The following is a 27603-nucleotide window of genomic DNA, read 5'->3' on the forward strand; positions in this document are numbered from 1 at the left end:
CAAGCCTTAGTATAGAGTTATGTGATACCTGTAATAATAGGAAATAAGAGGTACCGAATAAAATAATCAAAGTAAATACAAATTAAATAAAAATATCGCCATTATAAATAAAACAATCAACCAAAAAAAAAAAACTCAAGATCCTAGAGAAGCATAGTTTCGTTCCACTTACCAAACTAAACAATATAAATGGAGCATTGTTTTCTTTTTCTTTAAAAAGAAATGACAAAAATAGATGGGAATATTGATGTAACATCCTAATATCATGACATTAAAGTCGTCATCAAATGATGATTATAAGAGTTAGGCGAATTTTCTCAAGCAACAAGGATGATGAGCATCTATTCTGTTATAGAATTATAAGTTCACAAATAAATAATATTACGAAATTATACGCTTATTAATTCTCAAATTTGGGAAAGCTCTTCCAAAACAACTATTTTTTATTCAAAATTCTACTTATAATTTATTGTCTCTTTTGCGTATCTTCAAAGCTTAATAGTTTGTTTGGACACTGTTACATATTATTTCAAGTTATATTGTACTATATTATTTTAATAAATATAACATTTGAATAGAATTTATTATTTGTTGTCGTTTCATGATGTCACGCACCAGTAATATAAAGAACAAACTTACAATATTACAAATAAAAAGTAGGATACGATAAGGTAAGGTAAGGTAAGGTAAAGGATAAAATATAATTATTTAATAATAAGAAAGGGATGAAAAAAATAAGTTAACGATGCGACCATACCAAATTGACTGTTATGTAAAATGACACTTTTTAGCAATACGATACACAAGAATTTAAGTAACAATCAACATAAATATTTTATTTAAAGAAATAATACAACAGAATGAGTAAAGTATTACCAACGTAAGCTACGGATTGGTAAGTAGATGTCATTGGGCAACAACCCTTAAATGATTGAAAATACTTAGCCAAGTTTAGAATATCATCCACTTCACATAGTAATTGAAAGTTAATAAGCCAAAATAATTACTGTGCTATTATTATATTTCTTACGTAAACATGTTAGTTGTGATAATTTTTGCCACTTGGCAAATCTAAATAGACCAGCCAACTAAATGCAACTCCCTTAATTAACCCTTAATTTCATGATTAAACATTTAAAACATGGAACCATTATCTATTTGTCAATATTGGTGAAACAAGAGCATCTTTTTTTTTTATATAGTTGCTCACGTAAGACTTCAAGTATGGGTCCCACTCAGTGGCAATGGAAGTTCATCGGACCCCTTTGTCGGAAAATTATACCGTATATATAAGGTAAAAGGACTAGTTATGTGAATATATATATATATATATATATATATATATATATATATATATATATATATATATATATATATATAAAATCCGTTTGGCTTCTCCGTATTTTTTTATTTTTTAATCCCTTAATAAAAATCGTGACTCTGCCACCTTCATTGAGCCCATTTCTTACCATTTCATTGGAAGATATAAACTTGATTGTTACTTTTGTATAAAGTGGTGAAATAGTGGTAATACATTTGTTTTATCCTTTTGTTAATCAATGTAGTAATCTACTACTATATGTTTTCATTAATGGGCCATGTAAAGCTATTATTCCCTTAGCCTTAAAATTAAAAGATGTTGTTATGCTTATACTTGGACCCACCATTATAGTTATTCTTCCAAGAAAGATTGACACGTTAATTTTATTTTTATTTTTTAAAAAGGGTTTTGATTGCTATAGTTTTATAATTTGTAGTGACTTTAATTTTTTGCTTATGGTATCATTTGAAGTATGTTTTTATTTTTCTATTGATTTTTTCACTTTTTTCTTAATTACTAGAGAATGATAATTTTAGCGTGTAGAATTGGTGAAGATGGGGTTTAATATTTAGATTTTTTTAGTGACATTTTCTTGAATTTATGGATTGGATTAAAGAGTGATCAATGACTGATTAATTACAGACCCTACCATGTTAAGAATTTTTTTGGTGTATATAACCCCAACCAATCATAAAGTCCACTTGCCGTAATAAGAAATGTTACTAAAACTTGTATTCTTATCAACATAATTATGGATAGTATTATTATATATTACTAGATTATTCTATAAGTGAAGTTGTACGCAACAAAAGCTACAACTAGTTGAATCTTATTGAATACTTTTATCCAACAAGTTAAATCTAAGAAATTTGATGGGTAGTGTAAATTATGATTAATCAGATTAGTAAATATGAATATTCAAATGATTAAAAAAAAATTAAAAATATAGATACAATAAATATCGAAGAAAAAGCTTAAGTAACTTAACATATCAACAAGTAATTTTACTAAACACAATTATAATCCAACAAAATAAATAGGAGTATATAATAAATTTAATTTCTCGACTCTAACATATTATCCATTCTATTATTTAATTTCAATTTACATTATTTATTGATTGATCCAACTTGGAAAAGTCATAAACTCATTCATGATTAACCAAATATTTGTTATTGCCCCCCAAAAGATTTTATTTTACTCAACTCCATCCTAGATATTCAAATAAAAAAACAAGAAAAAAATGGAAAGCTACAACATAAAAATAATTCGAAATAAACAACATCCACTCAATGTTGAAATTTCGATTTTCCCCACAAACCCCTGCCAAAAAATCATTCCAAGGATAAATTGACACACTACCCTAGCCCCAAATAACAACTAACTGAAATACCAAAACTACCCCTCCTCCGCCGCACACAAAATCCAAATCGTAATTCGTAAAACTTGTCTTCACTTCCTCCGATTTATTAGATCTCCTCGTTAACCGTGTAACCAAAAACCATGAGGGTCCATTACAGCTATATCTGACAAGTTATTTTTTGTTTTCATATTATATTTATACAAATAATATGTACTACATTAATATATAAATAAATACGGAGTCATGTAAAAACGGTAAAGATATTTCCGTTCGACCTATAGTTCAAAGGTTCAAATCGTAAACTGTTTATATCATACCCTTTGGGTACGTCGCTTCCTCTAACCCTGTGTGAATACTAGCTTGTATTACGTTAGGCTGTTTATATCATATCCTTTGGGGGATGCGTGAATTCTACCTTGCATTATCAGTGCAAAGAGGTGTCCTGTGACATCGCGTGCAACAAGATACATATGTCCCTATTTGGAGTGTGGCTTTCTCCGTATCCTATGTGAATGTGTGATGCTTTCTGTACCGACCCCTTTAGTTATTATGCAAATAAATGAATAATAATAAAAAAAAATAAAAAACAACTGGTCGAAGCATTCAGAGAACGACACGTCAACATCGTCATGAAGTGGGTCCAACAGAAGCTTTTTTCTTACACAGTAGACTGTAACAAAATTGTTTCATGCGCGTGAAGGAGACACAGGCAAGAAGAAGACAGCAAAAGAAAGAAAAAGGAGTTGCTGGAACAGCAAAACTAAGAAACAGACTAATATAAGTAGTATACAGTGTTTAGAGTTGTAGGATGTAGCTCTGTGAGTTTGTCGTCGTAGGTTTCGATTTACTAAAACACCCTTTTTGTTTCTTTGATATTGGTTGACTTTACTCTATTTTTCTAGTTTAATCTCACCCCAATTAGAGGATCCTTCGGTTTAATTACTACTCCGTATATACTTGTAACACAGATTTTACCTCTATCTGACGAAGATAAAAATTATTTCTTTTAAACCCTCCGCTGATAGCATAATCACGAGAGTATTGAAATAGTGTAGAAGCCACAAAAAAAGAAACAGGAATAACAATAAGATAATAAAAGATAATTGGAGCAAAAAGAGTTGCTATAGCTGATCAAGTATTGCATTATCTTTAATATGTTACAAGTATTATATTTGTGTGATTATAAAATCACGTAGAAAAAGAATAAAATAAAAAATTTAAACATAAAAATTGTAATTTTTGAAAAAAAGTAGTATTTAAAGTTAAGTTGAAAAATGAAATTTAGAATTTGAAATTATGTTTGGACATACATTTCACCTGAAATAATGTTACAGTTTTGTGAGTGGGGGAAAAAACATTTCTCAAAATTTTGAAAAAGTGGTTTTTTGGTTTTTCAAAAACTCGAAATTTTTCAAAAACTTGCAAAATTTCCTGGACAAACACATATTTAGAAAAAAGGAATTTTATTTTATGGACATTGAAAGAGAAAGTTGCTCATTCATAAAACTCGTTTTTCATGGATACAATGTACTTAAGAAGTTGGGATATTACAATATTAACATTTTTATTCTCGACTTAAGTTCCCACGAAATTTAAAATATATATATATATATATATATATATATATATATATATATATATGTAGTTTCTTTACACACAGTGACATTTGAGCCGAATGTATACACAATAGTGACCTTTGCGTATACGAAGGAATTAAAGAGGATTTGTCCTTGGCACAATTCTAGAAATTATTCCAAAATATCTAACTCTGTGTGCCCCAATTTATTATTATTTTAATTTTAAAATTTCTCTTTCAGTCTGTGTCATAATAGCATTTCATTTTCCTTAATATCATATATATTTTTAAAAAATAATTTTAATCATTAAATATCATATATATTTGAAAAAATAATTTTCATTTTCAAAATTTGACCTCTCTTTTATGATATTTACTATAAATATGTCACACTAAACTAAATCATATAATTATAACAACAGGATTAAAGTATCTATTTTTCGTCTGAAATTCGATTGTTACAAATGAAAACAAAGACCATTTGATTGGATATATTTGTTTTTTCTTCTTCTTTCTTTTTTCCTTTTTTTTTCTTGGCTGTTTTTTTTTTTGGGTGGTGTTGGCTATAAGATAGGATTATTGATTGAGTCTTTGAAAAAGTTTCTTGTCATTTTCTTCCAAAGAGCATGAAATGGAACTTGTGGATAATGCTTTTCTTTCGAATATGACGAGGAAAGATTAAATATACTTATTTTCCTTTACTCTTTCTGTTTAAATTTTTGGCTTATATACGCGTTTGACATAAACTCAACTCATAAGTTGGCATATTGCGGGACACTGAAATTTTTTGCCTTATATACGCATTTGCATTAATTGATACAACTATTGAAATTATTCATTTCCGTTTTGGAGGTAATTTATATACACGAACATCGGTATAAATATTTTTTTATATTATCGATGATTCGTTGTAATATAATTTAATATATTATAACAAGTTAGTTCATGATATTACACAGTTGAGACAATATCCTTTTCGATATCACTTTAAGCACTAAAAACTTTCTTTGAGTAACTCAAAAAACAAACATGATTTGAGTTTCTAACTACCCCATCACGTAATTTTTGTACTCTAATAATAATATAATGATTATTAGTCATTATAAGCTGGCTTAAAATATTTCTGACTTGTATGTTTAAAATAGAGAATCGCCGTATCCTACTCTATAACCTTGGCTTGAACATGGTGAAACAAGGGTTCAGTGAGATCGACTCAAATTAGTGTGGTTAGATAATGAATTTATGTTGGCCAAGTTAAGTTTTGTTTTGAAGATTGACAAAGGAAGCTCATGAACCAGGTCCATCCCCTGTGTACACAGACACGGGCAGATTCGAGCATGAGGAATGCACGTGAAGGAGATAAGCTTAACTTGTTATATCTGATATCTCCTGATCGAAAAGATTACATAATTGTTAAGGAGAAGGATTCCTTACTCAAAGAGAACACTATCCAAGATAAGGGAGGAGTTAGAAGTTGAGGATAACTAGAACTCTTCCACCAAGGAAGAGTAGCATTAGAACTATAGTTATTTCTTATTCTACTAACTCTGTATATTGCAGGATGTTCTCATTCTATAGACACACACAAAAGCAGAAGTTAAACGTGAGTTGAGAGCAAAATAGTAAGGCATTTTGCAAGCTATTCTTGTGTGATTCAAGTGTGCGAACCTAAAGCTACATGAACCAGATAGAAGAATCAGTTCCAAGTGTTTGTCTTTTATTCTAGTTCAATTATAGTAGGTAGTTTTTAAATTGTACCTTTCAGCTTTATCCGGAAAAATTATAATAGGTACTCTGAGTATTCAAGTTAGAGTTAACTTGAAGTTGTCGCAACAGTTAGAGGCTGGATGTCACAACGGGATTAGAGGTAATCTTTAGGTTTACAAAGAGTTTTTGTAAATATTGTTTTGGCTAAGTGATTTAGCGAAGTATTGGAGAAAATCCTACTGAGTAGTAGGTCGTGATTTTTTCACCTTTTGAGCTGGGTATTTTCCACGTAAAAATACTTGTGTTCTTTACTTTTCGCATTTAATATTTCAGTAACAGTAGGTTAAGGAAAACTTAGAAGAACCAGGTCCTTCTATAATCAGTGCACGCGAAAATTGGATACCACACAAATCACTCCCTCCCATCCCCCCTTGTATGGCATTGACATATAAAATATCAATTGGTATCTGAGCAGGTTACCCTAAAAGAGGCTAATACCTTAGGAGAAGATCAAGATGAGTGTACCACCTGCAAAATTGGGAAGAGTAATCCACTGCTAGGCCATTACTCTTTAACGGCCAGTACTACTCCTAGTGAAAAAATAGGATGAGAGATCACATCATAGGAGAAAACTATGAACTATGGGACATTGTCACAAATGGCCCACTGGCTACCATGAAGATAAATGCTGAAGGAGTAGAGGTACCAAAGACAAGAGCAGATTGCACAACTGAGGACTTGAAGAAATGGGAGAAGAATGCCAAAGCCAAGAAATGGCTTGTTTGTGGACTTGGTCCAGATGAGTATAGCAGAATCCAAAGTTGTACCACTGCCAAGAAAATCTGAGACACTCTGCAAGTGGCTCACGACGGAACACCTCAGGTGAAAAGGTCCAGAGGAACTCTACTGTATTCTCAATATGAGAACTTTACTATGGAGGAAGGAGAAACCATTCAAGAGATATACACAAGGTTCACTACATTGACAAATGAACTAAAGTCTCTTGGAAGGATTATTTCTGAAGAAGATAGAGTCGAGAAAATATTGACAAGGGTTCTGCCTGTTACTTGGGAGAGCAAAATTACTGACATTCAGGAATCAAAGAACATTGCCAGCCTCCCACTGGATGAATTAATTGAAAATCTCACTGATTATGAACTTAGGAGACAAACCATGAAAATGGATGTACCTAAGAAGGAAAGGATCCTGGCACTCAGAATCACTGAAGGTTCTGATCTAGAAGATGATGAAATGACTATGATCACCAAGGATTTCAAGAAGTACTTGAGGAGAGGAAAGGGTCCTTCAAGAAGTAGAAGCTATAGTAAATCAAAAGTTCCTGAGAAGCAAACCAATTATAGATGCTACAAGTGTGGAAAGACTGATCACCACATCAAAAATTATCCCCAATGGGAAATTGAATGGAAGAAGGAAAGAGCTGAACGAAGGAACAGGAAGAAGGAACAGGTTCAACCCAAGAAAAGCAAAGGATCAACCAAGGCTATGGTCGCAGCTTGGGGAGAAAGCTCAGATGATAATGATGGGGATGAACAAGCACTTATGGCCATTGGAGAATCTGATGAGGAAACTGAGGTAAGTGTAGTTCATCTCAAAGACAAGATTAAATTGTTGTCTAAAGAAAGGTTATCTGAGTTACTTCTAGAACTAATTGATGAATCTGAGGATGTAAACAATGAAAAGGAACAGTTGTCTAAAGAATATGTGATTTTGAAGGCTAAGTGCAAAAATCTGGAACTTAGGGTTAGTGAAACTGTAAGTGAAAATATTGTCTTGAAAAACCAGGTTCATGCACTTGACTCAACTGTCCTAGAGTTTAGATCTGAAAATCTAAAACTGAAATTAGGAACAAGTAAAAAGACATCGGATCACACAACTCACCCTAGAAGAAAATATAGGAAAAATGAAAGATGAGTTGTATAAAAGAGATGAGCAGGTAAGAATCCTAAAAGAGGATTTAAGCAAGGTCAAGCATGAGCTAGACAGAACTTATAAATGGAACAGGTCCTCCGATGCACTTTCATGGCTATAGGAACATCATAGTAGCAACAGAAGAGGACTCGGCTTTGGGAACCTGATACCTAAATGGGATCCTAAAAGCAAGTACCTCACATTTTTTGAGAACAAGATTTGCACACACTATGGTAAAACATGTCACTATAAAAGTGAATGCACTGCAAAATAAAAGGCAAGTCAAAAGAACAAAGAATTTATTCAAGGGAAAAATAGGCTTGGGCTAAAAAGAATTTAACTCATCCTTTTGCCTATAGAAAGGGACCCAAACTAGTTTGAGTTCTTAAGACTAACCCCTGATTTCTTTTTGCAGGTCCAAGTCAAGGAGAGTAGTCAAATATGGTACATGGATAGTGGCTGCTCAAAGCATATGATAGGAAACAAGAACCAGTTCCTTTCACTTGAGGACCTTAAAGGAGGTAATGTCTCCTTTGGAAATAGGAAGAAAGGTGAGATCATTAATTGTTATTTGATTCAGAAAATGAACTCACTTGCTTAAGTGTGTTAGATAATGATCCCGTCCTTTGGCATAAGAGACTTGGGCTACTCTAAGTCAACTCAACAAACTTGTCTCCAAGGACTTGGTGACAGGACTCTCTAACATTAAGTTCAAGGAAGATAAGGTTTGTGAGGCTTGTGCAAGGGAGAAGCAGGTAAGATCCTCTTTTAAAATCAAGAAAGTGGTAAGCACCACCAGGACAATGGAACTGGTCCACATGGATCTTTGTGGACCAATGAGAACATTAAGCAGAGGTGGTAAGAGATATGTGATGGTGCTTGTTGATGATTACTCTAGGTTTACTTGGATATTGTTTTTAACATCTAAAGATGAAGCATTTGACATGTTCACTTTGTTTGTTAGAAAAACTCAGAAACAACTAGGTAATCAACTTGCATCAATTAGGTCTGATCATGGTACTGAATTTGAGAATACTAAATTTGCTGAATTTTGTGATGAACATGGCATAGATCATAACTTTTCTACTCCTAGGACTCCACAACAAAATAGAGTAGTTGAAAGAAAGAATAGGATACTTGAGGTTATGGCTAGGACTATGCTTCTTTCTAGTAAACCGCCTCATAGTTTCTGGGCAGAAGCTGTGAACACTGCATGTTACATCATAAATAGGTGCATGACTAGACCTCTTGTAGAGAAGACTCCCTATGAGTTACTTAAAAGGGAGAAAGCCAAACACATTCCATCTTAGGGCATTTGGATGCAAGTGCTTTGTGCACAATAATGGTAAAGAATCCCTAGGTAAGTTTGATCCCAGAAGTGATAAGGGGGTATTTTTGGGATATTCTTCACATAGTAAATCTTACAAGATTTATAACAAAAGAACTATATGTGTAGAAGAAAGTGTACATGTAGTTTTTGATGAAACTAACATTCTTTATGAGATACAGGAACATGATGATGAAGCAATTGGGCTGGTTAGAAACTCAAATGAAACCACAGCCCAGACTGAAGCTGCACCAAAGGAAGAAACAGGTGATGGAACAGGTCCTTCTACCCAAGGCAACCTAACAGGGGGAACTGAACAAAGAAGAACTGATCCTCAAACCCTGAGGGAACCTGTCCATGAACTTGTTCCTCAGTAACAAAACACTGAAGGAACATCTAAGGGAAACCAACTAGTTATGAAACCTTATAAGTACCAAAGTTCTCATCCCATTGAGAACATAATTACTGATCCAACCTCTGGAATCAAAACCAGTTCTTCTTTGAAGAATCTTTGTGCTTTTTATACTTTTCTATCTCTTATTGAACCTAAAAATATTGTTGAGGCTTTGCAGGATGCAGACTAGGTGAATGCAATGCAAGATGAACTCAACCAATTTGAGAGAAGTCAAGTTTGAAATCTGGTACCAAGACCCAAGGACAGATCAGTAATTGACACTAAATGGGTCTTCAGAAACAAACTTGATGAAGATGGAACAGTTACAAGGAACAAGGCAAGATTGGTGGTTCAAGGATATAGTCAAGAGGAGGGCATAAACTATGATGAAACTTTTACTCCAGCTGCAAGATTGAAAGCAATTAGACTCCTTATAGCCTTTGCTGCTTACATAGAATTCACTCTCCATCAAATGGATGTCAAGAGCGCCTTCCTCAATTGCTATCTAAAGGAAGAAGTGTTTGTCAAGCAACATCCGGTCTTTGAAAGCAAGGAATGTCCTGATCATGTGTACAAGCTTGACAAGGCACTTTATGGGATCAAGCAGGCTCCAAGAGCATGGTATGAAAGATTATCAAAAATTTTGCTTGAGCATGGCTACAAGAGAGGTAAAATTGACAATATTTTATTCTTGAAAGAAAAAGGTAAAGATCTTTTGGTAGTTCAGATATACGTTGATGATATAATCTTTGGAGCAACTACTGATAAGTTAAGTAAAGAATTTGCTAAACTAATGGGAAGTGAATTTGAAATGAGTATAATGGGTGAGCTTAATTTCTTTTTAGGCTTACAAATTAAACAGAACTCAAATGGAACTATGATCCATCAGTAGAAGTATGTGAACGAGTTGCTTAAAAGGTTTAAAATGGAAGATTCCAAAGAAATTGACACTCCTATAGCAACAACCACAAATTGGATATAGATGAACCTGGTTCATCTGTTGATCAGAAGTTGTATAGGGGAATGATTGGCTCTTTATTGTATCTCACTGCTAGCAGACCTGACATTATTTTCAGTGTAGGCCTTTATGCTAGATTTCAGGCAAATCCAAAGGAGTCTCACTTGACTGTTGTCAAGAGGATCTTGAGATACCTAAAAGGCACCATTGACCTGTGTCTATGGTATCCGAAAGGTAGTAATTTCAATCTAGTGGGATATGTTGATGCTGATTATGCAGGTTTTCTTGTGGATAGAAAGAGCATCTCAGGTATGTCACACTTTTTTGGCTCATGTCTTGTGTCTTGGGCCACCAAAAAGCAAAATTATGTGGCCTTATCTACTGATGAAGCTGAGTTTGTTGATGTTGTTTCATATTGTGCTCAATTGCTATGGATCAAACAACAATTAATGGACTTTGGGATTGATGTAGGTTGTATCCCCATCTTTTGTGATAACACTAGCGCAATTAGTATGACCAAGAACCCGGTTCATCACAAAATGACTAAGCACATAGATATGAGGCATCACTTTGATAACTATGAAAATGGTTTGATTTCTGTGGAGTTTTGTGCTACTGACAAGCAAATAGATGACATCTTCACAAAATCTCTAAGTAGAGATCACTTTGAAAGGAACATGTTAGAATTAGGGATGATTAAGATCACCTAAAAGGACCAGTTCAAATTCATAATGAAAAAAAAATAAAATTGGTTAGAAAATCTGTAAATTTTGTACATAATTAGATTAGATTTTGCTCAGTCTCATACTTTCATCAGTATACTCTTGTGCCATGTGCTAAAATAACTCATTAATCTCTAATGATATTATCTCTATTTTCTTGAAAAATTCAGACTTATACAAGAGATTTCTCAGTGAAGAACCTGGTTCATCAAGATTACTTGGTACGTATTCTCCACTCTGCATAATTTGTAATGATAATATTTGTATTTTGATCAAAAGGAGAGTCCCATTCAATCCTAAACCCCTCGATCTTATCAGTTACGAAATGGACCGGTTTCATTCAAACAGAGTCCAAACCACATTAAGTGCCTAAATTCTAGGGACACTCTTCAACGTCTTTTCAAACTGAATTTCAGTTTGATTAGACTTCTGTAAAGGCTGTCGTTACCCAATCAAAGACCTCCACTTTAAATTGATTAGGCCTCAGTTGCTTCCTCACTTCTCAATTCTCAAGCCGTCAAGAATTTCTCTCTTCTCTCATCTTCCAAAACACACACAAACCCATTTTTCCCAAAAATTCCCAAGCACAGAAATGGCTAACACCTCTGAGAATCCTTCATCACCACACAAGAAAATCACATCCACACCATCTATCAACCCTTCGCCAACCTCTAAGAAAAGTAGGGTAAAATGATAGCTCGCAAGGTTGTTGCTAGTGGAGAGCAGATCAAGAAAATAAATGAAAGATTAAAAGCGGGTAGGGAAGAAGAACCCCAGAAATCTGATGAATCATTCAAGTCTGCTACTGAGGGGGAAGAAACGGTTTCTTCTGAAACAGAGCAGGTAACTTCTGGCCCTAAAGTTACTCCTCAAATTATTTCTGAGATTGCTATAAATCTGGAGACTAGGTTTGTTCTGGTAGGAACTGTAGCAGGTGTTGAAACTACTGAGTCTAGAAAGGTTGGTGGTAAAAATAAAAATAGAAAAGAAAAAGAGAGTGAGGGTGCTCGAACTGCTGTGAGGGGTACGGGAAAAGGAGTGGTTGATTTTTCACCCACTCCTGTTAGCCTAACTAAAGAATTAGGTGTTATGGTAGTTTAAAGTGAGGAATCTGCTGGAGAAAAGGAAAGTGTGAGAGAAATAGGGGGAAGTGGGTCTGGAGAAGCTGCTGAGGGGTTGGTTCGAATAGGGAAGAATGTTGATGAACCTGTTCCATCTGAACAGGAAACCCTCGTATACCTACTGAAAAGGGTGACTGACAGTTACAATCCCAAGAAGAAAGGAAGTTCAGGAGTTAAAACCCCTAGCACTGCTAGGGAAAACAAGAAAAGAAAGGTTGCCTCTTCTATCCCTGTAGAAATTCCTCCCGCAAGAGGAATAGCTACAAGGAGTCAGAAGAAGCAGAGTGAGGCTGAACTGGAGAAGGCCTTAGAAGAAAGTAAGAGATAAGTTGCTGCTAAGGGAAAGAAGAAGGTGGTTGAGCCTATTGAGGCTGTGGAAATTGATGAGATGGACCTGGTCCTTCGGGATGAAGATGAGACAGAAGAAGTGGAGGTTATGACTCCTAAATCTAAGAAAGACAAGACTTCCACAAAGAAGTCTGTTTCAAAGTCAAAGTCCGCTGAACCATCCACTTTGGCTAAAAGAACCAGGTCTGTTGTGAAATCAAGAAAAGTAAAAATTGTGGAGGAAGAAGAATGGAGTGGAGAGGATAAAGAAGAAGAAGATTATGATGCTGAGAAGGATAAGATGGTTAAGTTTGGGAAGAGAACCATCTTGAAAGGCAGACTCCTCAGGGACTTGGAGGAGGAATGTATGTTACTGCTGCTGGAGAAGTTACAATTACAAGGATGGAAGGACATGGTTCTTCAGATGGATGGAAAGCTGGTCAGGACTAAAATTGTGGAGTTCATGGCAAATCGTGAGATCAAAAATGGTAGGGTCACCAGTGTGGTAAAGGGGGTGAAAGTGAGTTTTGATGACAAAGAATTTGGAGAGATCTTAGGTATACCTGCTCAATGGTATAATGATTATAAGAAGCCTAAATGGCCAAATCTAGAGAATCTCCCTACTGCCCTTGCCATTACTAGGAAGTTTGGTGACAATGAAGAGGATCTTGAACCCAAGGCTATTTACAAAAATGAGATGAAGCCACCCCACAAAGTGTCATTCAAATTTGTTAACAAATGTGTGTTGCCAAGGCAGGAAAGAAGGCACATTGCCACATTCATGGACCTGGTCCTCATGGAATGTTTAGACAGTAGGAGGCAAATCAATTGGCTTGGATTTATCATCCAGCTTCTTGACAGGGTTCTAAATGGCACCAAGACTCACGCCATACCATATGGCTTTATTCTCACGGCTGTATTTGCACACTTCAAGGTACCCATCAAGAAATGGAAAGTTGGTACAAGCAAGGATCATTTTGGGGCAAACACTCTAATTGCTTGTGACTATGAAGTCCAAACCACTCCCAAAGAACCTGGTTTATCCAAAAAGGTACCAGTGAACAGCAAAGTGCGAGCCTTGGTGCAAGAAAGTGGGTCTAAGGATGCTGAGATTAATAGGTTGAAGAAGAGGTTGGCAGAGGTGGAGACTGAGAGAGATACTCTCAGAGCTGAGCTGGCAAAAGAAAAGGAGAAGAATGATGGCATTCTTCAGGATATGCTAAAACTGCTCCAAACCAAAAATCAAGAACCTACTCCTTCCCAGCCTTAAGCTTCCTAGCCTAGTGTAGATCAACCAGTGACCCAATTTGGGATATTTCTTTGCTTCTTTTGCTCATGATCCAGTATTTTTATTTTTTCTTATGCTTTGTGGTAGGATCTTATCAATCAATGAATTCACTACTCTTGCTCTAACTGTTTGTTAATATTTCTTAGATGGCTAATATCCTTAGATTGATCGATGATATTTGACTCCATGATTGCATGTGAAGTAGCCCCACTGGCCATGAGTAATTTCTATTTAAAATCTGGTTATCTAAAATTATTATGCAACTTTTCGATGATGCCAAAAAGGGAAAAAAGGTTATGCTTTCACTTTGGACAGTGATGTTTATAACCTAATGAACCTGGTCCTTGATGATAAGTGACTTTAAAAAGATAAAATATTCTAACATTGTGTTGATGTTGAGATGAGTTGAAACAGGGCCTAAGCTGAAAAGTACAGAGTTTGTCATCATCAAAATAGGGGAATTTGTTGGCCCAGGTGAAGTTTTGTTTTGAAGATTGACAAAGGAAGCTCAGGCATGAACCGGGTCCATCCCCTGTGTACACAGATACGGACAGATTCGAGCATGAGGAAAGCACGTGAAGGAGATAAGCTTAACTTGTTATATTTGATATCTCCTGATCGAAAAGGTTGCATAATTGATAAGGAGAAGGTCTCCTTACTCAAAGAGAACACTATCCAAGATAAGGGAGGAGTTAGAATTTCAGGATAACTAGACCTCTTCCACCAAGGAAGAGTAGCATTAGAACTCTAGTTATTTCTTATTCTACGAACTCTATATATTGCAGGATGTTCTCATTCTACAGACATACACCAAAGCAGAAGTTATACGTGAGTTGGGAGCAAAATAGCAAGGTATTTTGCAAGCAATTCTTGTGTGATTCAAGTGTGCGAACCTGAAGCTACATGAACAAGATAAAAGAACCAATTCCAAGTGTCTGTCTTTTATTCTAGTTCAATTGTAGTAGGTGGTTTTCAAATTGTACCTTTCAGCTTTATCTAAAAGCAATTGTAATAGGTACTCGGAGTATTTTAGAGTTAACTTGAAGTTGTCGCAACAGTTAGAGGTTGGTTGCCACAACGGGATTAGAGGTAATCCTTAGGTTTACAAAGAGTTTTTGTAAATGCTATTTTGGCTCAGTGATTTAGTAAAGTGTTGGAAAAAATCCTACTGAGTAATAGGTCGTGGTTTTTTCACCTTTTGAGCCGGGTGTTTTCCACATAAAAATACTTGTGTTCTTTACTTTCCGCATTTACTATTTCAGCAATAGTAGGTTAAGGAACACTTAGAAGAATCAGGTACTTATATAATCAGTGCACGCAAAAATTGGATACCACACAAATCACCTCCCTCTTGTGTGGCATTGACATATAAAATATCAATTTACCTGCACCTGATGTTTATACTAAACCAACAATAATATGACATGTGTCTTTTGTTAGATGGTTCAAGAGGTAAGTTAGCACAACAACTGTTTAAGTTAGGGAAAATGACGTTGTATCGCCACTCTCAAATAATAGCCGGCAAATGTATATTTTTTGTATGTATATACATTCTGTATGTTATATACAAAAATTATACAAATTTTATTTACTATTTCGACTACCAAATATAAATAATTTTTGGCGCGGGCTAAAAGTGAAAAAGCCCTTTAAGTTAGGCTTAATGATTTTTTTCCTTGCAATATTGTTCTCTCCTCGAACGCCATTTAATTTAAATTAAGAAAAAAACATAAAGAAAGAACTAATGAAGGAGAAAATTACCTACTACTCTCTCCACTAATTATTACTTGTCCACTATACTAAAAATATATTTTCACTTTTACTTGTCCATTTTAGCAAATCAAGAGAAATGCAATTTTCTTTTCACGTTTTACTCTTATCATTAACTACTAATTCTCCGAATTATTTTTCAAGATTTTTTTAAATGCTATCATTATTATGGGTAAAATTAGAAGTAATAGAAAAGTGTACCGTATATAGGAACTAGAACAAGGAACTAATAAATTACTAGCTACTAAGTAAATAGAACAAATTAGAGTTCCCATACGTTGTTTTTCAAGGACCAAATGATTTTTTATGGTTAAAAACATCAATCATGTTGGGTTATCATATAAGGGTTAATGACTAATGACACAAGTCATGCGGATTAGGTCATTAATTGGGCCCTTCTTTAGGTAGATAATTAACCAAACAACTAAAGATTAGTGCTTGTGTTAAAGGTGACAACCTGTTAATTGGAAATTAATCATTTGACTAGAGAGACAAGAAAGCTCCAAGGACCTTCAAACTTTACTATGTTTGGTTGTATGGTTTGAAAATATTCTTTTGGCATGTGATTTTGAATGAAATTTTGTAGCCTTATTTTGACATTCAATAATAGGAAAGGTACACGAAATTAAGAATACATACTTTGACATTCTAATATTTTCTCATGTACTAATTCAATGTTATTACCACACACAAGGATTAGTTTGATGATGCGGATCTAGAGCATGTTCGACGGGTTCAATTAAATCCACCGTTTAAGTTTTTATTGTATGAAAGACTTCTACCAATATTGCTAGAGGATATGTTATGGCGGTTGTACCTATGGCTGTCCAACGGGACGGAATGGGACGGGACGATATTTAGCCGGGACGGTGGCGGGACGGGACGAAACGGGACGAAACGGTAGGCCCATCCCGTCCATCTAATAAATGGGACGAGACGGGATGGGACGGACGATAGGCTCATCCCGTCCCGCTAACAAACGGGACGAGACGGGACGGGTTCGCGGGCCTTAAGTGCCGTTTTAAGAAAAAATTATTTAAGCATTGAATTTGGAAACCGCTATTCTTTTGACAATGACTAAGTTTTTAAAGTTTGCAACAGCTAGTTTTTTGAGTTATTTAATAAACTTAAAAATTAAACGGAAATTAGGAAACTAAGTAAAGAATTATAAAATATTAAAATAAAAGACTTGTAATGAAATATTCTAGTAATTATAAATTTATAATAGAAATATAATTTATTTAATATAATTTCAAGCCATTAAGTAACTAAGTAAGAGTGTAAGACAATTCATAAAAATAATTCAAACGCTTAAAGCCTTTTATTTTATTAATAGAACTTTCAAATCTCACATACAAATATAATTCTTTTGAAGAGCACCTAATCTACGCAGCCACCTTTTAGGAAAGGTTCTGTTTAAACTATGCCTCTTAGTAGCCTTACAAATTATCATACTAATATTTGTAAGCTCCTATATAACTTCGTTGTAACTTATCTATATTTTCTCTCGGACATTGTTCTGAAATTGGCAATGTTGATTGATGTTCCATGAGTTCCATGCCGTCATAGCTCTCGGTGCTAAGTATCTCATTGTATTCTTCTTCTTCCCTAGTTTCACCACTTGTTGTTTCCATAGATTTATATTTATCAAACATTGATCTAACATAAGAATATATGTTAGCTTCGCAGTCTTCGAGAGATGGTTGTTCATTTTCTTGAATTGCTAAATTCTCATAAATTTTACGAACAAGTTCATTTGCACCTCTTAACTTTAAAGATGGGTTAAGTATAGTAGAAATTAAATAAACTTGGGGAATAGGGAAAAAATACTTTTTAAATTTTGCAATCATTTTATTAATGGCCGGTGCATAAGTTGGATTAATTTTGCAATTATTTCATTAAGCTAGTTGTTGCAGTTGTGTTAGCACTTAACAGAAGTATTATCTAAGGTGATAGTTAAAGCTTTATCAATTAGTCCATAAAAATCAACAATTTGTAGAACAATAGTTACAATATATGCTCCACTGTGTTTTGAATCAACAAATTTATAACCAATAATACGTTTTTGCATGTTCCAGTAATGATCAACCCAATGACATGTAACAGTTAAATAATCACAACAATTAGGACTACGACCTATATCAGATGTGATAGACACTTTACAATCTAAGTGAAACATTACACAGCGAATATGCTGAAAATATTCGGTTTGAAATTTAAAAATATCATTTCTAACCATGGTCTTAGGAAAACCTTGAAAAGCAGGATTACAAGTTTCTTGTATATAATGCACAAAAAAAATAGGACGCGAGACAGGCAGGACGGGACGGGACGGGACAGGATGGGACGGGATGGGACGGGACAAGATGGGACGAGACGGGACGAAATAGGACGAGACAAACGGGACGAAATGGCCATCCCGTCCCATCCCGTGTCCCGTTTAACATGGGCCCATCCCATTTAGAATTAAGTGGGACGGAACGGGACGGGACGGGACGGGACGGCCTGTCCCGTTGGACAGCCTTAGCTGTGCCATTCAAATGGAGGCGGATTTAGGATGATCTTGTAAGTTCAACTGAAAAAATATTTCAAATGTAAATATTTAACTAGATCATACTCATTCTGAACGCATTGACTTTAGATCTTGGATTCACTTTTGCTTTCAAAATCATACCATTTTGATTAGAATAAAATGCAGATAATTAATTGCGAGACTTTTAAAAAATAATTGAGAATCCAGAAGTTTCACGGATACTTTTTGAATATAATCATTTAAATGAAAAAAACTATGGTGATATCTGGAATTAAGGAGACAAAAGCCATTTTGCATGGTAGATTGCTTGCCTCTTATTGCTTCATGTGATGGCTATAAATTAATAAATCAGATCATAACCAAGATTTATTTTCTCCTACGCGCTATGTTTCATTTGGTCAACAAAAAAATGCCCACATTTTTTGCCTAGTTATTTTTGCTAAATATTGTCGCTACACCATAATTTTTGTCCCCTTATTTTTAGATAAAATATTATTTTGCCCTTTTTGGGAGACCACGAAGCAAAAGATATATGCAGTCAAAATTTGAAGTTCATGTGTTTTGAATTTATCATCGAATTCATAGTTAATTTTAGTTATTGTGTAAATATTTATACATATTTGATAAGTTTTTATAATATAAATAAGGATGCTAAGCAAAATATATTGGATTCATCCGAATCCGTTAATACTCTATCTAATTTCTAATTGAGAATCCTTAATAAAAAAAAGTTAACGTACCAAAAGCTAAAATGCACATTTATAGCATTTATTAGAAGGAACCAAATGGATTAAAGGCAAATAAAAAATAACATAAAATAGTGGTAGTAACAAAAGTTGGAAAAGCAAAATGAAATGAAAAATATTAAGCAATTGTTAGGAGAAAGAGACAAAATGTCAAATCAAAACTATAATAGTGGAGAGATAAAGCATAGAAACATTTTGTTTTTGTTCACCTAACAATTTCTCTCTTGCACCCTTCTTTCTTTACATTTCGTTTTCACTAGCTGTGTCTTTGTCTTTAATCTTCTTTGACTTGACCTTAACTAAAACAAATTTAATGACAATTTTAAATTTCATAACAAGGCAGAAATCCCGAGCCGACACTTGGTAGTTTTAAATGAAGAACAAAAATTGTTCCGCCATAGTAAACACCTATTCCTATTAAAAAGCTAAACTCTACTAAACAAGCAAGAAAAACTGTTTCTATCTTATTGATCAAGCGCTAACGAGTAAAAAGACGAACATGTTAAGAAGCAACTTCGTACAATTGATACGTCCTTACTTCTCGCACGAAAAAAGAAGAAGATGTTTACCTTATTTTTTTATGCTTCCTTTACCTATCAAAGATTCTGTTAACATTGCAGAAACTAAAACAAACTTAGGGTGTATTTGGTATAACGAAAAATATTTTTCGTGGTATGTGCAGAAAAACAAAAAAATAAAAATTTAAAATTACAAAAAAAAGGTTAAAAAAAACGTTTTTTTGTGCGGGTTGGGGGTGGGTGGGTGGTGCAGAAAAAAGAAAAAGCAAAAATTTGAAATTACAAAAAAAAGTAAAAAAAAAACTTTTTAAAAAACTTTTTTTTGTGCGGGGGGTTGGGTGGTGCAGAAAAACGAAAAAACAAAAATTTGAAAATACAAAAAAAAAAGTTTAAAAAATAATTTTTTTTGCGTTGGGTAGGAGGGTGGGTGGTGACGGAAAAAAAACTGAAATTTGAAGGGAAAAAAAAGCCTTTTTAGAGAGAGGGGGTGGGAGAGGTGGGGTAGGGAGAGAAGAGGGCGGGGTTGGGGTTAGATGTGAGGGTAAGTGGAGTTTTTGAAAAATATTTTTCTAACTTTTTCTAGCTACATCATTTTCCTCCAATTTCAGGAAAATGTGATAGCTAGGAATATATTTTTCAAACTATTTTGTGCAACCAAACAGTGAAAAATGGAAAATCCGTCATACCAAACACACCCTTAATGACAATTCAAATTTTTGTAGTTTCATGTTTTCACAAAATAATGTTAGCTTGTGAAGTAGTAGGAATTTACTGTCAAATGCATCTTTTGATTGTTATATGATTGCAGGAGCTCGATTGAACTCGAGGATCGTAATGCTGATTCAGGAAGAACTTCGAGAAATTCAGCTATGGTTAGAGTTATAGAAGAATATAATTGTTACAGAAGAATGTAACAGAAGAAGAGAAGAGGAGAGAAGAAAGGAGAGAGATTGAGATAGAAGAATGTAATTTCATATATGATTGTAATTGTTCATGATAATTGTATTTATATCTATTACAATTGAATGAATTCCCCTTCTATAGATTCTCTACTACTGACTTTGCTAACAGATCGTCTAACCAACAGTAGTTAATTATTCTAACTAACTCCAACTAACTTCTAACTAACTCTAATGACAATTTGAATTTATAACTACTGCTCATCTGCTTGACTCTTTATTCCAAAAACGTGTATCAATACTCCCCTCCAATAGAAGATCCTTACCCACAAGGATCAAAGAAAAGGAATCTGGTCTGTAAAATAGTAGCAATTTTCCACGTAGCAGCATCAGCATGCAATCCTTGCCATTTGACTAAAACATGTGCAACAGCCTTATTACCTCTTTTAATCATCCTCCTTTGCAAAATCAACTCAGAGTCAGGGCAGTAGGGGCTTGCCAAATCAACAACCGGGGGATAAGAGATTTGTGAGGGCATTTCATGGCACTTTCAGTAAGAAAACATGAATTGTAGGATGAATTTTCACCCCAGCAGGTAGCAATAGAGTATAGGCAACTGGACCAATTCTTTTAATCATCTGAAATGGACCATAAAATTTTATAGCTAATTTATGTGAGGAGTGATTTGAAATGGTTACTTGTTTGTATGGTTGGACCTTCAAATAAACCAAGTCTCAAACTTCAAATTGTCTATCACTTCTATGAGAGTCTGCTTGTTGCTTCATCCTAAGTTGTGCTCTTCTCAGATGATGTTTAAGCAGCTATAGTTTGAGCTCTCTATTGATCAATGTGTTGTCAACTTCAGCAGAAGTTGATTCTCTTGGTATATACGGTAAATGCAATGGGGGTGGTCTGCCATACAATGCTTCATAAGGAGTAGTTTGAATGGCAGAATGGAAGAAAGTGTTGTACCAATACTTAACCATTGGTAAATAGGAGAACCAGTTGGTAGCATCCTCACTACAGTAGCATCTCAAGTAAGTTTCAAGGCTTCTATTCAGAACCTCAGTCTCCCCATCAGATTGAGGGTGATAGGCTGATGAGGTGTGCAGTTGTACTCTTTGGAGTGTGAATAGCTCCTGCCAGAATGAACTCAAGAAAACAACATCTCTATCACTTGTAATAGCATCAGGCATCCCATGTAGCTTAACTATTATGTCAAGAAAAACCTTAGCAACTGACTGAGCAGTGTAGGGGTGTTTGAGTGGAATGAAGTGGCCACATTTGCTTAGTCTGTCTACTACTACTAGGATTACTTCACATCCATTTGACTTGGGCAAACCATCAATGAAGTTCATGCTGATCTGTGACCAAACTACATTTGGTATAGATAATGGTTGCAATAGGCCTCGATAAGCAGCCAAGTCTGATTTGTTCTTTTGACATACATCACATTTCTGGACAAATTCCTTTATGTCTTTCCTCATATTTTTCCAGTAGAACAATGCCACCAACCTCCTTAATGTAGCTTCAACACCTGAGTGACCACCTTGAGGACTAGCATACCAAGTTGTCATGATTGCCCTCCTTAGTTCTGAAACTTTCCTAATCACCAATCTCCCACTCTTCCGTAGTTGGTCTTGAGTCTAGGTGAACTGTTTATGAGCAGCAGGATTATGTTGAAGTTCTGCAATAAGTTGCTTAAGCTCAGAATCTGAATTCCAACTAGATACTATGTTTTGGAATAAATCAGTGTCATGAGGTGATAGCATTAGTGCTAATAGTTCAGCACCAGTGACCCTTGAAAGAGCATCAACTACTTTATTTTCTACTCCCTTTTTGTATTCTATAGAGTAGTCAAAAGGCATCAGTTTTGTTAACCATAACAGTTGAGAATTAGTGTGCAGTTTCTACTCCATAAGGAACTTCAGAGCCTTCTGATCAGTCCTTATGATAAACTTCTATCCCAGCAAGTATTGTGACTATTTGGAAACTGCATGAACAACAGCCAATAGCTCCCTATCATAGACAGATAAGGCAGCATATCTAGGTGATAGAGTTTTGCTAATAAAGGCTATTGGATGCCCTTCTTGCATGAGCACTGCCCCTATCCCAGAGCCACTTGCATCAGTCTCCACAATGAATGTCTTGCTGGCATCAGGTAAAGCTAAGACAGGGGCTTGAGTAAGTGCCACCTTCAATTCTGCAAAGGCTGCATCAGCTACTGGTGACCATTTGAAGTTGTTCTTCTTGGTCAATTCAGTTAATGGTTTGCAAATAACACCAAAGCCCTTGATAAACCTCATGTAGTAACCAGCTAGGCCTAAGAATCCTCTCAATTATTTGAGCGTGGTTGGTGTATGCCAATTCCTCACAGGTTCTATTTTGTGGGGATCAGTAGAGACTCCTTCAGTTGTAATAAAGTGGCCTAGATATTCAATTTTGTGGATTCTAAAGAAACACTTGCTCCTCTTAGCAAATAATTGATGCTTTATCATCTCCACAAAGACAGATCTTAAGTGGATCAAATGATCTTCCATAGTGTTGCTGTAGATTAGGATATCAACAAAGAAAACCAACATATGTTTCCTAAGAAACTTGTGAAAAATAGAGTTCATTAATCCTTAGAAAGTTGCAGGAGCATTTGAGAGGCCAAAAGGCATAACCAGGTACTCAAAATGACCCGAGTGAGTTTTGAAAACAGTTTTCCATGTACCATCCTTTTTCCCCCACCAAGACCACCGGAGATGCAAAGGGACTACAACTAGGTTGTATGATGCCTTGATCAAGCATCTGTTGTACTAGGCCCTCAATGATATCCTTTTTCACAGAAGGGTACCTATAGGGCCTTTTATTTACATGTTCAGTACCACTTTGCAGCATAATTCTATGCTCAAATACACCTCTAGAAGGAGGTAATTCAGTAGGTTCCTCAAACAGTTTAGAATACTCAGATAATAATTGATTTAGCCTAACATCTTTTTTAGGTTCTTCTTTAGCCTTAAGTGCATGCCATTATTCATCAGCACTCTCCATAGACACTACTTGAATCATGCATAACTGAGAAGTGTTACCTGTATGTTTGGCTATCTTTCGAGCTTCTTGAACCTTGACTTGGTTGCCAGCTCCTCTTAGAAGATGCTTTCTTCCCCTGTACCAAAATCCATAGTTAGCTTCCTGAAGCTCATTTTTATATCTCCCAGAGTTAGTAACCATTGTACCCCTAATACTACTCCACAGGAGCCTAGTGGTAGTAGTAAGAATTCTGCTGAAAACTCAGCACCTTGCAACAACCATGTGATGGTACACATTCTATCCACCATCATATTTCCATTAGCAGCAGCCACCATTTGAGGGGTAGTTGATCGGATCTTACATCCCAAGTGATGAACCAAATCAGAATCTATGAAATTATGTGAACTCTCAGTATCAATTAGTACGTTCAAGGCCTTTTTAGCATGATACCCGGTCACCTTCAGAGTTTTGTAGCCTAAAGAACCATTTAGAGCATGGATAGAAATCTCCATCTGCTCTATGGGCTGAGCTGGTTCTAGTTGCTTGAACTCTTCCTCCTGTAGTATCAGTTCACCCTCCTCCTCTGTGTCATGTCCCTCCTCTATTTCCTCTAACTCCAATACATATATTTGTTTGGCATTCTTACACTTATGCCCAAGTACATACTTCTCATTGCAGAAGTAGAACAACCCCTTACTAATGCTGGGACTTCTAATGCTGGTTGGTGCATAGCTGACTGAAGAAGGTTGTCTAATAGCAGCTAAATAAGCCTTTTGCATCCTAGTAGTTTTGTACACCTGGGATAAGGTAGTGGGATTGGTGAGTTTTACTGCAATATTCAACTCATGTTTCAGTCTACCAAGAAAATAACTGATGGCATTTTCTTGTGACAGGTTAACTCTTGTGAGATTTCTTTCAAAAACAACTTGGTATTCCTTGACAATACCTGTTTGCCTGATCTTCTTGATCTCTTCCATAGGATCATCAAAGTCAACTCCAAATCTTTCTACCATTTCCATCACATACTTAGTCCATGTAGCTGGTTGGAAATATTGTCTATACCTCATAAATGCTAAATGCCACTATATAGCTTTACCTTCTAACTGCATTGCAGCCAACTCCATCCTTTCTTCAGCAGGAACCTTCTCCATAGAGAAGAACTGCTCAATTTTGAATAGCCACGATTTCAGATCTTCCCCATTAGACCTCAAGAATTCCATCCTCGACCACCTCGAGAAATTGGAGTTGTGATGGTTATAATTGGCAGGACTCTTTTCTCTTGGTGACCTTTCATCAGATGGTTCGCCTTCATGTTGTATAAGAGTCTTATCCCTTTGATTTTCTCCAGAATGAGTCAACTATTCTTTTAGTTATAGAACAGTCTGGTCCAGACGTTTCAGATTTGAGACCTCTCTAGATAGAGCCCCAACATCTGCGATTAATTTCTGCATCAATTCACGCAGATCAGCTGGTTCTTCAGTTGAGTTACCCGTCGATCGTGTGCCTTTCGCCATGATTCCAAGGATCGAGAGCTCTTATACCATTAATACAACTCGGGAAGAACCACACCCCAAAAGCTAGTTATTAAGGTGGGAGAGCCCAAGGCTATATAAACCCCACATCAGCATATTGCAATACCGATGTGAGATCAAGTCTCATACCTTGCAATGTACCATAACAAACCACCACGCTCCGCATCCGTCGTCCCAACAGCTGTGCGCTAGACTTTTCTAGCCCCGGGCGAACACTGCAATATCGGCGTCACCACGGTGGGCACGGAAGGTGGTGGGTGGCTCTGATACCAATGTTATACGATTGCAGGAGCTCGATTGAACTCGAGGATCGTAATGCTGATTCAGGAAGAACTTCGAGAAATTCAGGTATGGTTAGAGTTACAGAGAGATTGAGATAGAAGAATGTAATTTCATATATGATTGTAATTGTTCATGACAATTGTATTTATATCTATTACAATTGAATGAATCCCCTTTCTATAGATTCTCTACTACTGACTTTGCTAACAGATCTTCTAACCAACAGTAGTTAGTTATTCTAACTAACTCCAACTAACTTCTAACTAACTCTAACGGCAATTTGAATTTCTAACTACTGCTCCTCTACTTGACTCTTTATTCAAAAAACGTGTATCATTGACCCAAGTTTATTGTTGTTGCATCTACTTCATTCGTGAACTTGTAAATGTTCATTAGGGTACCTTTTTTCAGAATCTTTTTTTTAAAAAAAAAAAATTCATGACTAAATTGTATTTCTATAAACTAAAAAACAGAAAAGCAAAAGGGCACGAATTTCTTTTTTGACTGAAGGGGGAAAAAAAGCAAGAAATCCCATGTTAAAAATTAAATCAGCAGACTTTATAAAAGATCATTTTACTCGTAGAAACGATTAATTTATAAAAGAAAAAAAAATTAAAAATTAAAAATGTTGAACTGTCAATCCATATATCACATGGCCATGAGGAAACTTGTTCAGGGTCGGTTTGTTTGGAGGTGGTTGTTAATGCCTCCCCATCAAATTATTAGGAATCTGAATTCTGGTCAAGTTTAACATTAGGCTACAAAAGTTTGTTCTATCCATTTCAGTTTTTGCAAGGTAGTGTTGTCACTAGTTAACCTGAGGTTTCGGACTCGAGACCTAATATCAAAAAATTTTGGTAAGAAGTATTTTTCCTTTAATGAGCCTTACACGACCCGAACCAGGGATAGTCGGTACACCAAAGCACATATCAGACACCGGTGAGAAACAGAAAAAAGGTAACTAATGGTCTAATACTATGTTAAAGGATGTCAACAAGTTGAGCCCAAATTTAGTTCTGCATATACGTAATAAGAATAGTTTATTTTTGTCTTATCCTGTCTGATAAATATGTCTTTACATCTTTAGCTTGTGGTAGCCCATAGCCCTATTAATAATTCTCAGTAATGTAGTGGAGTATTGTCAAAATGTTTGCAGGTCTAAATCCATACTTGATTTACTTCTATTATACAGTTAATAATAGGAGAGAGAGGAATGTCACAATAGGTCAATAAGAGCAGGAGTCCAGAACCAAAGTGCGGTTCTTTTGGACACAAAAGGCCGAAATAGGTGGAAAACAAAATTGGTAACCTTTCTATATATAACGCCCTTTTAAAGGACGCTATACTTTAACGTCAGTTTTGTCTGTTAAGGTATAGCGCGGTAAATAAATGCGTTATACCCGTGTTTGTATTTTAATGCATAGCGCTCTAAACAAAAGCATTATATCTGTTTGCATTTTCAGTAAGACCTGCTATGTGCCCTCTCTCTCTCCATTGATGGCACTAATTTTCTTTTTCTTTTTTCTTTTCTGGTTTTTTTAGTTCATTTTCTCCACTATGGCTACCCAAATCTATTTTTTTAATTTATTTTTACCATGCCCCACCTATGAGGAAATAATATTCCTTTTATTTCAAGTTGTATTGGAGATTTATTTCTTTTTAGTTTTCAAAACCTTTTTATACGAGTTATCCCTCTTTTAAATTCAAATTTAAAAAATATAATCAACTTTGAAAGATTTGAATTTTAGAAATCTCACCCACAACATGTTCAAAATATAATCCCTCTTTTATAGTTTTTTTTTTAATAAAAGTCTAATATGATGTGATCCGTTTAAGCGATACGGTTAATCTGATAAAATGAACTAAAAAGACAATCTTTTGAGGGACAGAGAGTATTTTATAATTTTTTTATTAAAAGATATATTATCCTCGACAGTTGGAGTGTTTATAAAATCAAACCAATTAAGTCAATTTATTAAATATATAAACCAAATCAAAGCAATTGAGTCGATTTTCATCGATTCGCTTTTTGTCGGTTTTATTGGGTTTTCGGTGTTTAAATTTTTTGTTAAATTTTCTTAAGGTATGTTAAATACATTGTCAAACACATATTCAACCGACTATAATCTAGCATAATACTACCATGCCAATTACTTTTTAAGAAAATCTATCATTTATCAAGATATATTGATGAGAATTTTGAATTAAAAACTAATGAATAATTTATGGATCCAATTAAAGATAAATTATTTTTAATATGAAATATATTCTTGAA

Source organism: Nicotiana tomentosiformis, chromosome 7, assembly GCF_000390325.3.
Source record: "Nicotiana tomentosiformis chromosome 7, ASM39032v3, whole genome shotgun sequence".
NCBI lineage: Eukaryota > Viridiplantae > Streptophyta > Magnoliopsida > Solanales > Solanaceae > Nicotiana > Nicotiana tomentosiformis.